Source organism: Daphnia pulicaria, chromosome 4 (genome assembly GCF_021234035.1).
Source record: "Daphnia pulicaria isolate SC F1-1A chromosome 4, SC_F0-13Bv2, whole genome shotgun sequence".
NCBI classification, from domain to species: domain Eukaryota; kingdom Metazoa; phylum Arthropoda; class Branchiopoda; order Diplostraca; family Daphniidae; genus Daphnia; species Daphnia pulicaria.
Window position 1 is genome coordinate 7533869 of NC_060916.1, and position 10000 is coordinate 7543868.

Genomic DNA, 10000 nt, shown 5'->3' on the forward strand with positions numbered 1-10000 from the left:
ACAACACACCAAATATCAAGCAACTGTCGGGTACACTGGCACCAACTTGGACACTCACTGGGCAACAACCATAGACAGTTTAGTCCATTGTAGCTAAGCGATTGTAAAATTATATGTGACTTCCGAAGTTTCGTTAAACACGAGACTTATTGTTTTTTAGTTTATTTTCAACAACGAACAAAGCAACAAGATTTAACTGACTTATTATTGCAGCAATTCACTCTAATCACCATTAAATGGATGAGAGAAACGACTTCAGCTTATTGTGACAAAAATATTAGACAAAATCGTTCACTCTAGGTTTTTGAAGTCATTATGCAACAAAGCTGTTGTTTAACGTATCAATCAGGTTGATTAAATTAAAATATTGCCTCCCCGGCGGGGAATTGAACCCCGGTCTCCCGCGTGACAGGCGGGGATACTCACCAGTATACTACCGAGGATCCGATGTATGGTTCAAGTCATGAAATCTGTTCCCTATATTTCAGAGGTTTTTTAGCAATTTCAACAACACACCAAATATCAAGCAACTTTCGGGTACACTGGCACCAACTTGGACACTCACTGGGCAACAACCATAGACAGTTTAGTCCATTGTAGCTAAGCGATTGTAAAATTATATGTGACTTCCGAAGGTTCGTTAAACACGAGTCTTATTGTTTTTTGGTTTTTTTTCAACAACGAACAAAGCAACAAGATTTAACTGACTTATTATTGCAGCAATTCACTCTAATCACCATTAAATGGATGAGAGAAACGACTTCAGCTTACTGTGACAATAATATTAGACAAAATCGTTCACTCTAGGTTTCTGAAGTCATTATGCAACAAAGCTGTTGTTTAACGTATCAATCAGGTTGATTAAATTAAAATATTGCCTCCCCGGTGGGGAATTGAACCCCGGTCTCCCGCGTGACAGGCGGGGATACTCACCACTATACTACCGAGGATCCAATGCTTGGTTCAAGTCATGAAATCTGTTCCCTATATTTCAGAGGTTTTTTAGCAATTTTAACAACACACCAAATATCAAGCAAATGTCGGGTACACTGGCACCAATTTGGACACTCACTGGGCAACAACCATAGACAGTTTAGTCCATTGTAGCTAAGCGATTGTAAAATTATATGTGACTTCCGAAGTTTCGTTAAACACGAGACTTATTGTTTTTTTGGTTTTTTTTTTTCAACAACGAACAAAGCAACAAGATTTAACTGACTTATTATTGCAGCAATTCACTCTAATCACCATTAAATGGATGAGAGAAACGACTTCAGCTTATTGTGACAAAAATATTAGACAAAATCGTTCACTCTAGGTTTCTGAAGTCATTATGCAACAAAGCTGTTGTTTAACGTATCAATCAGGTTGATTAAATTAAAATATTGCCTCCCCGGCGGGGAATTGAACCCCGGTCTCCCGCGTGACAGGCGGGGATACTCACCACTATACTACCGAGGATCCAATGCTTGGTTCAAGTCATGAAATCTGTTCCCTATATTTCAGAGGTTTTTTAGCAATTTTAACAACACACCAAATATCAAGCAAATGTCGGGTACACTGGCACCAACTTGGACACTCACTGGGCAACAACCATAGACAGTTTAGTCCATTGTAGCTAAGCGATTGTAAAATTATATGTGACTTCCGAAGTTTCGTTAAACACGAGACTTATTGTTTTTTAGTTTTTTTTTCAACAACGAACAAAGCAACAAGATTTAACTGACTTATTATTGCAGCAATTCACTCTAATCACCATTAAATGGATGAGAGAAACGACTTCAGCTTATTGTGACAAAAATATTAGACAAAATCGTTCACTCTAGGTTTTTGAAGTCATTATGCAACAAAGCTGTTGTTTAACGTATCAATCAGGTTGATTAAATTAAAATATTGCCTCCCCGGCGGGGAATTGAACCCCGGTCTCCCGCGTTTTTTTTTTTATATTTAAACGATTTATTGTCACAATTAAAATTAAAATTTCTTTACAGATACTTGGGGCATTTACGAGATTTGTGACATAAGTGACTTGCTGTGGCCAAGGAGAGACATTACAAACAGAAAAAGAAAACATTTCGAGACGGAAATGAAAGAGGACAAATGATTTTAGTAAAAAATGTGGAATTTAACAATACGACATCTGGGGGGGGATCCAAGAAATAATAGTTGTAATGAGAGAACAATGTTGTATAAAGGTAAGAAGAAATCTGTTGAGAATTTTGAGAGGAAATATTTATGGATTAGAAGGTGACATCTGGGGAGAATTTTTTGAATGAAGGAGGCTTGACCAGAGAGACTGTATTTCATTGATGGCTGGGGTGAGGTTTTGGCTGCGGGCGGTCCAGACGGTGATGATGTAGGATTGAATGAGGGCCAGTATTTTCTCTTTATTGGGGCCATTTCCAATGTCTCCATTTATTGTTGATTTGAGTGGTTTTTGACATCCAAGTTTCGTTAGTTGAATTCGAAGCCATAAACTGATGTGGACTTTCTCAGAACAGAGTAACATAAGATGGTCGTCAGTTTCTTGGTCGCCATTGCATAGAGGACATTGGTCATTTCTAGAAAGTCTGAGGCTTGTGAGGCGCATTTTGGTAGGGAGCTGATTATGGTTGAAATCCCAGACCAGTTCAGCGTTTCTTCCTTTCATTTTGGCCACCCAACGCCAGATGGAAGCCCAGTCGAGGTCTGGTTTCGCAACTTCGGTTCTCCCTGGTTTTCCAAGGTTAGCGATCAGGTGATTGTAGGTGGCGCGGTGATTGGATACGGTTGACGATGTGAAGATGCCAGCTTTAAGTAGATCGGTGATGGTTGAAAGTGCGGTGGTGAAGTATGGATGTGATGAATGGGTTGCATTAAATCTGGGCTGGGTGATTTGTTGAAGGAGATTCTTGAGGTGTGGACCCAACCAATAAACGGCTGCAGCTCTCTCAATAGCCTCGGGATGGATTAAAGATTTAAAGATTTGACGGGTGAAAAGGGATTGGAAGAATTGAAAAAGTAAGGTGACTCCAAGTCCACCTTGGAGTCGGGGGCGGATCAAAACATTTAGGGGTGGGTGCTCTCTTCTTTGTGCCCAAAGAAATTTGTTGCATTTTTGTTGGAGGAGAAGGGCTTGGGTTTTGTTGCAAGGGAGTACATAAGCTATATGAACAAGTTGTGATAAGACATGTTGTTTGATGAATAGGGCGCGACCATAAAAAGTGAAATGACGGTGTGTGTTTGTGATAAGAATATTTTGTATGATGTTGTACTGTCTTTGCCAATTGTCTCTTACTGTTGTTTTTATTTCAGAAGAAAAAGTAATTCCAAGAATTTTCAAATTGTCTACTTGAGTTATCCAATCATGTGGCCAAGTACGTTTAGGATGAGTTTGATTGAAATTGCTTCTACGTGGGATCGAACTCCTAACCTCAGGAATCCCAGCCGACGCCGCTACCGTCTGCGCTACTACGGCCTGTGGATATTGATTTTAGGTCCAAGTGCCTAGACCAAGTAATTTTGTCTTCCCCTTGTTAATACGTGCATTTGTCCAGGCACAAAATTCTAGAATAATCTCGCATGCACGACGTACATCTTTCATTGATGAGACAAAAACTACTAGATCATCTACATATGCACGAACTTTGATGCGTTTTCCGTAGTGTTCAATTCCGTCAATACCCCTAGACAAGCAAACTAAAAGCGGTTCAATATAGAGGGCAAACAGATGGACTGACAGAGGGCACCCCTGTCGCACGGATTGTGCATTGTCCACAGTACCGACTATGTCATTACCGTTCAATGGGCATAGTTCAGTTATACTGTACAGCGTTTTCAACCAATCAACAAAGAGGGGGGGATAGCCCATGGCTGTCATTACTTCCCACAGAACGTCTCGATTGACAAGGTCATATGCTTTCTCTAAATCGTACGCGAGAATGGCGGCCGGTTTGAGAGAAGATACCTCTTTTGATTTACGACCTGTATTATCAATGACATCTCGGATTAAACACAAGCTGTCAAAGATATAGCGGCCGGGTACACCACCTTTTTGATGTGAGTCTAGAGAGTTTTGAAGAGATTTTCTCAGACGAAAAGCCAATACTGACGCGATTAACTTATAATCGGTATTTAACAAAGAGATTGGTCGGTAATCGGTGATTTTACTCGGTGATGGGATTTTTGGGACTAATCTTATAGCTGCCCTTCCCTGCGACGGCTGGAGTTTTCTTTTTTCGAGGACGCAATTCATCATTTCCAGAAAATGAACACCAATAACATCCCAAAATTTTATATAAAACTCAAAAGGAATGCCATCTGTACCCGGGGCCTTGTTCTTTTTAGTTGCCTTAAGGGCGATGTTAATTTCATCTACTGTGAACGGATCTACAAGAAAGTTGCCACTCTCCGGGATCGAACCTAGTACTCCTCGATTCAACGCTTGAGCGTTTAACGACTGAGCTACCACTGATACACCCGAATGGTTTTTAGTGGGTTTTGTACGGGTAAGTGCACCTCTAATCCCTTCTAGAAATTTTCCAGCTAATTGGGTATTGGGGGAGGGCTGGTTCTGAAAAATTCTACTAAAGTGTTCAATTATTTCTTGATTAATCTGCTCAGGTTGGGTAATTTTACAGTTATCATTAGTTTTGAGCTGAGTGATCAGAGACTTCTGGAAATTGCTCGTTGACTTGTTCATATGAAAGGTAGATGGCTCTTCTTCGGCTATACTTTGAACGCGTGAACGTATTGCAAATCCCCTCAATGCTTCTCGCTCCCAGGCTAGAAACTCACGTTTCAACTCCATGTAACGCGCATGATTGAAATTTACATTGTTCACGGTTTCTTTTAGTTGATGTTGGAGTAATTTCCTTTTGACTCTCTGATCACAGATTCTCTTTTTACAATAGTTAATTGATAATCGCCTGAGGCTAGGTTTGAAAATAATCTCCCACCAATGGTCTACGTTTTCAATACGGGATGGGTGTTGGGACATTTCTTCAATAAAGACATGCACCAAGTTTATATATTCTTCTTCCTCAAGAATTGATGAGTTAAGTTTCCATAAATTCCTTGACTTATTTCTCACTACACTAGGAGGGGTGGTGCTGTTTATATACCCTACGATTGGTCTGTGATCCCCGAGTGGTAAGTCGTGCAAATGGATATCAGAAAATTTTACGTGATGGTGGCAATAAATTCGGTCCAATCTAGCCTGGCTAGCCGCACAATTGTACGTCCAACAAGGTTCATTTTTCCGAATTTCTCTCCAGACATCTGTTAATGAAAGGGCTTTTACTAAATCTCGGAGGGGTTCTAGTAATGCTAGTCTAATTTTAGGTGGTGTTGTGTTGCTACTTTTACGGTCATCGATCTCGTCAACGGCATTAAAATCTCCCAATATAATTGCTGGTGCCTTATACTGGGCAACATAAGCCGGAATAGTTTGCCGGAGGAAAGAATCTCTATAACTTTTATTTTGGTCACCAGATGGGGCGTAAATACACACGAAAGCAAGACAATTTACTTCCATGGCTATCAGCCTCCCCTCCGGTTCAAACAAAATGTTTTTGGCGCTCAGCCCGTGTCGTACTAGGATGGCTGTCCCATGTTGTCTAGGACCGAGATTTGTGTGCATCTGGTAATGTTTAGTAAATACGGTGCTAGAGTGAAATACTACTTCTTGCAAACATATAATATCAAGTTTATGATGTAAAAAGAAATTGAGTATTATTTGAAGTTTGTCAGGTGACGATATTCGGTTGATATTATATGTCGCGATGTTAGTCATGATTAATATTTAAATTTGGGTTTAGAGGGTTGGGTCTTGTTATCGTGGGCTTTTTTCCTTCTAACGGCCTCCATTGCTTTGAGAGTTTTATCTTCTATGGGGGTTGATGGAGTGCCGAGGGGGACGCCCAAGGACTCCTGAGTCTCACTCACATGACTAGCCTCCTGGCTATCAAGTGGGCGTTGTCCTGGCTGAATACTCCCACCAGAAAAAGAAATGTCTTCATCAGGATTTGAAATCGAAACCACCTCGGTTGCATCCATCTCTTCAACCTCCTCGTTATCCATCTGATCTATTCTGGATGGAATAGATGGTACTCCAGGTGCGTTTTGAGCGGGTTGAACATCGTTCCCCCCAGGAAGGGCGGGAAAAGAATTAATGTCCACACCCGGTATCGAAACTGGAACCTCTCGAGTCGGAGACCCGAGTTCAACCAACTGAGCTACACCAGATTCAATTTCCTCAGCTACCTCGCCCGAGCCAGAGGAAGAGGCAGTACGACTCCTCTTTTTTGATTGTTTTTGGTGGTCACGGAATTCTCTCGTATGTTTAATTTTCTTTTTCTTAACCGATTTGGACGCAACAGACGAACCTACACAGTTAGTGTCTTCAGCGTCAGAATCGGTGTCAGAAGAAGATTCAGTTCCATCGGGTTTCGAAATTGGATCTTCTGGAGCTCCATCAAGAACGACCACAGTCGACGTCGTTGGCCTCTGGGCTAACTCAGGGAATGAATCAGCGTCAACAGTTGGAGCAATTGGCATTTGCCCGCCACCAATCGGTTCTGTCTCCTGGGGCTTCCTAGCAGTTGTCCTAACTGGCCCACGATTTGTTAGTACACTACTATAGCTACGTGTTCCAATGGGGCCTTTTGAAATGGTGCTGGGAGTGGTTGAACTACGGGGTTGCTTGGGACAATTAGCTAAAACATGGGTGGGAGAATCACACATGCGGCATGTCTGCATTTGCCCTGCATAAGACACCATTATTGGTTCCTTGTAGCTTCCAAAGGTGATATAAGACGGGATGCTCTTGTGGATTTCCATATCCACATTGACAACTCCAGTCTTTATCCCGTTCCACCTTGGAAGCGACCTATCCTGGTACGTGTCCCAAAAAATCCGAGAAATCACTCCATACTCACGCAATCTCTTGTTGAGCAGGCTAAGGTCATCATCGAATTTGAAATGTTGAATTCTAACGCGTACAAGGTTAACTGACCTATCTCTAACTCTAATTCGGACCTCTTTGCCACTAATAACAACAGACTCTTTAGCACTAAATTTATCCAAGAATTCAATGTGGTCTTTGACGGTCTTGAACCCAATTCGGAAAACACAAAAAGCTCGTCCTGGTAGGCGACAAACTGCATCAAAGATGCAATCAGATTCGTTACTACCCTGCTCGAAACATTCGTAGAATTCATGCCTGGTCACTTCAGTATTACCAAAAGAGATTTCGGCAGTACGTGGCCAGACGTCTGGGGATTCCGTTCCCATTTTACCCACAATAAAGGGGCAAGGAGACGGAGAAAGAAACAATACAAAAAAAATGGAATAAAAAGCAAAATGGCGCTTAACAAACAATAAGAGAAACACGAAAGACAAGCAACAATACAATAAAGAGAACAAAAAAAAGAACAAATAGTTTTTTGACTCACAGCAAGATGTCACACTTGGGAGATCAGTTAGACACGTCTAGTCACAGCCGAACGCGCTAGCCAATTCGCGCAAGCCGTATAAAAAAAAATTACCGTTCAGGCGGAAATGTGTGTGTGTGTGTGAGCCGAGAGATAAAAATGAAAAAGTCGTGTGCGCGGGACAGGCGGGGATACTCACCACTATACTACCGAGGATCCGATGAATGGTTCAAGTCATGAAATCTGTTCCCTATATTTCAGAGGTTTTTTAGCAATTTTAACAACACACCAAATATCAAGCAACTGTCGGGTACACTGGCACCAACTTGGACACTCACTGGGCAACAACCATAAACAGTTTAGTCCATTGTAGCTAAGCGATTGTAAAATTATATGTGACTTCCGAAGTTTCGTTAAACACGAGACTTATTGTTTTTTAGTTTTTTTTCAACAACGAACAAAGCAACAAGATTTAACTGACTTATTATTGCAGCAATTCACTCTAATCACCATTAAATGGATGAGAGAAACGACTTCAGCTTACTGTGACAATAATATTAGACAAAATCGTTCACTCTAGGTTTCTGAAGTCATTATGCAACAAAGCTGTTGTTTAACGTATCAATCAGGTTGATTAAATTAAAATATTGCCTCCCTGGCGGGGAATTGAACTCCGGTCTCCCGCGTGACTGGCGGGGATACTCACCACTATACTACCGAGGATCAAATGATTGGTTCAAGTCATGAAATCTGTTCCTTATATTTCAGAGGTTTTTTAGCAATTTCAACAACACACCAAATATCAAGCAACTTTCGGGTACACTGGCACCAACTTGGACACTCACTGGGCAACAACCATAGACAGTTTAGTCCATTGTAGCTAAGCGATTGTAAAATTATATGTGACTTCCGAAGGTTCGTTAAACACGAGTCTTATTGTTTTTTGGTTTTTTTTTTCAACAACGAACAAAGCAACAAGATTTATCTGACTTATTATTGCAGCAATTCACTCAAATCACCATTAAATGGATGAGAGAAACGACTTCAGCTTATTGTGACAAAAATATTAGACAAAATCGTTCACTCTAGGTTTTTGAAGTCATTATGCAACAAAGCTGTTGTTTAACGTATCAATCAGGTTGATTAAATTAAAATATTGCCTCCCCTGCGGGGAATTAAACCCCGGTCTCCCGCGTGATAGGCAGGGATACTCACCACTATACTACCGAGGATTCGTTGTTTTGGTTCAAGTCATGAAATCTGTTCCCTATATTTCAGAGGTTTTTTAGAAATTTTAACAACACACCAAATATCAAGCAACTGTCGGGTACACTGGCACCAACTTGGACACTCACTGGGCAACAACCATAGACAGTTTAGTCCATTGTAGCTAAGCGATTGTAAAATTATATGTGACTTCCGAAGTTTCGTTAAACACGAGACTTATTGTTTTTTAGTTTTTTTTCAACAACGAACAAAGCAACAAGATTTAACTGACTTATTATTGCAGCAATTCACTCAAATCACCATTAAATGGATGAGAGAAACGACTTCAGCTTACTGTGACAAAAATATTAGACAAAATCGTTCACTCTAGGTTTTTGAAGTCATTATGCAACAAAGCTGTTGTTTAACGTATCAATCAGGTTGATTAAATTAAAATATTGCCTCCCCGGCGGGGAATTGAACCCCGGTCTCCCGCGTGACAGGCGGGGATACTCACCACTATACTACCGAGGATTCGTTGTTTTGGTTCAAGTCATGAAATCTGTTCCCTATATTTCAGAGGTTTTTTAGCAATTTTAACAACACACCAAATATCAAGCAACTGTCGGGTACACTGGCACCAACTTGGACACTCACTGGGCAACAACCATAGACAGTTTAGTCCATTGTAGCTAAGCGATTGTAAAATTATATGTGACTTCCGAAGTTTCGTTAAACACGAGACTTATTGTTTTTTAGTTTATTTTCAACAACGAACAAAGCAACAAGATTTAACTGACTTATTATTGCAGCAATTCACTCTAATCACCATTAAATGGATGAGAGAAACGACTTCAGCTTACTGTGACAATAATATTAGACAAAATCGTTCACTCTAGGTGTCTGAAGTCATTATGCAACAAAGCTGTTGTTTAACGTATCAATCAGGTTGATTAAATTAAAACATTGCCTTCCCGGCGGGGAATTGAACCCCGGTCTCCCGCGTGACAGGCGGGGATACTCACCACTATACTACCGAGGATCCAATGATCGGTTCAAGTCATGAAATCTGTTCCCTATATTTCAGAGGTTTTTTAGCAATTTTAACAACACACCAAATATCAAGCAAATGTCGGGTACACTGGCACCAACTTGGACACTCACTGGGCAACAACCATAGACAGTTTAGTCCATTGTAGCTAAGCGATTGTAAAATTATATGTGACTTCCGAAGTTTCGTTAAACACGAGACTTATTGTTTTTTAGTTTTTTTTTTCAACAACGAACAAAGCAACAAGATTTAACTGACTTATTATTGCAGCAATTCACTCTAATCACCATTAAATGGATGAGAGAAACGACTTCAGCTTATTGTGACAAAA

At 40.6% G+C, this 10000-nt stretch overlaps 2 non-coding genes across 2 annotated transcripts; both read right to left on the reverse strand.

Moving 5' to 3' along the window:
- Positions 1 to 1389: 1389 nt before the first annotated feature.
- Trnad-guc lies at positions 1390 to 1461 on the reverse strand. The gene has a single exon. It is a non-coding gene; the product is annotated as a tRNA-Asp (tRNA).
- Positions 1462 to 9080: 7619 nt separating this feature from the next.
- Positions 9081 to 9152, reverse strand: Trnad-guc. The gene has a single exon. It is a non-coding gene; the product is annotated as a tRNA-Asp (tRNA).
- Positions 9153 to 10000: the final 848 nt, after the last annotated feature.